The sequence below is a fragment of the Lepidothrix coronata genome, unplaced genomic scaffold, assembly GCF_001604755.1.
Source record: "Lepidothrix coronata isolate B3197 unplaced genomic scaffold, Lepidothrix_coronata-1.0 Scaffold198, whole genome shotgun sequence".
NCBI lineage: Eukaryota > Metazoa > Chordata > Aves > Passeriformes > Pipridae > Lepidothrix > Lepidothrix coronata.
The window spans coordinates 85,942-87,599 of NW_016690378.1; positions in this window are offsets into that span (position 1 = coordinate 85,942).

A 1,658-nucleotide genomic window follows, 5' to 3' on the forward strand; every position below is an offset into this window, starting at 1 on the left:
ATTAAATAAAATATTATTTAATAAGATATTATTATAAATATATAAATAAATTATTTTAAATACTAACACATTAATAAAATAATGATAAAATAATGTTATTTAATAATTTCTTATTAAAGCCATATCAGCTGTAATTAGGGCTGTAATTAGCCCATTTTCCCATCAAAATCCTCAACCTTTAGATGGAGACTGTGGAGGAGGGTCTGGAGTTCGAAAAGAGAAATTCCCCTTTGAAAACAGAGCGTGGCCAGAAGGAAAATAACTTGTGCCTTTTTCCACACTCAGAGGGAAGCTCCTGGAGGAGGAGAACAAGGTCCACGTGCCTCCCTCCCAGCGCATTCCCAGGAGCAGCCCTGCTCCCACCGCAGAGGTGAGACCCCGGAAGGGCTGGGATCAGCAGGAGCTGAGCCCTGGGGGGCTGGGGAAGAGCTGGATCCAGCAGGACGGGATGGAAAGGGCCCCAAACGTGGGAGAGGTTGCACCAACTTTGTGGGAAGCTGAAGGTTCCACGCGCTCCCTGCTCCCCTCGTCCCTGAGCTGCTGCGCCCCGGGAATCCCTTTCCACGGGGACAGGAATCTCACTTGGCACCTTTGGAGCTGTTCAGACCTCAGTTGTAGAGTTGGCTCCAAAATTAGGAGGATCAACCCTGAGTAGAGGGGTTGGGAATGTTCCTTCTGTCACCCAAAACCCTCAGGCTGAGCTGAGCGATGATCCCGACTCAGCTGAGCTGGAGGAAGAGCTTTGGGGGGAGAAAGGGGGGAAAAAAGGGAGAAATCAAAGACTTTTCAAACCAGCCAGGTGGATTTGGAGGTTTGTTGGGATGTTCTAATGTGGAGGGAACCCAGTTGGGGTGGAAATGAGGGGGAAAGGGCTGTTTGGGGCTCCCCTGGGCTGGGTGGGGTTTGGCTTGGGGATTTTTTTTAGTTTAATTTCAGACCCAAAGGTGAAATCCCTGACTGGCACCTCTGTGGGTCTGGGGAGAACTCTCAGTGGAGCTGGGGAGGGCTTGGAAAACCAGGATATGTTGGAATTCAGGATCTGACCTGCACCTCCTCCTTTCAAAGTCTCTCTTCCTTCTTCCAGGACTCGAAGACCCTTCACGTCTCCGAACGCCAACTCCAGAGTAAGGTGGTGCCACCTCCCTGTGCCAGGTACCTTGGGGGAGCAGGAGGAGCCAGGAGAAGGTTGTGGGGTGGATGAGGGAATGTGAGATCCTTGGAGGAGGTTCTGGGGGTGGGCGAGGGGTGTGAGATCCTTTGAAGAAGGTTGTGGGGTGGGTGACGAACGTGAGATCCTTGGAGAAGATTTTGAGGTGTGCGAAGGACGACTTAACAGTGGAAATTCCTTTCTAGCTTCCCACCCCGGGATCTCCCAGACCCCTTTGGTGCCATGAAGGCCCCTCAGGACATGAAGCCTGAGGGAGAGGCCGAAAGCCAGGACTCCTCCCTGGGCCTGTCCCCCTCCCAGCCCTCAGAGCTGGGCTACCTGAACGTGGCCTCCCCGGGGGACACCACGGCGTCCCCGCTGCAGGAGGAGAGCAGGAGCGTCGGCTCTGAGACCTTCTGAGCTGGGAATGTCTGTGCAGAGTCACCTGGATGCAGGACTGGGACTCCTGAGCTGGGAATGTCTGTGCAGAGTCACCTGGATGCAGGACTGG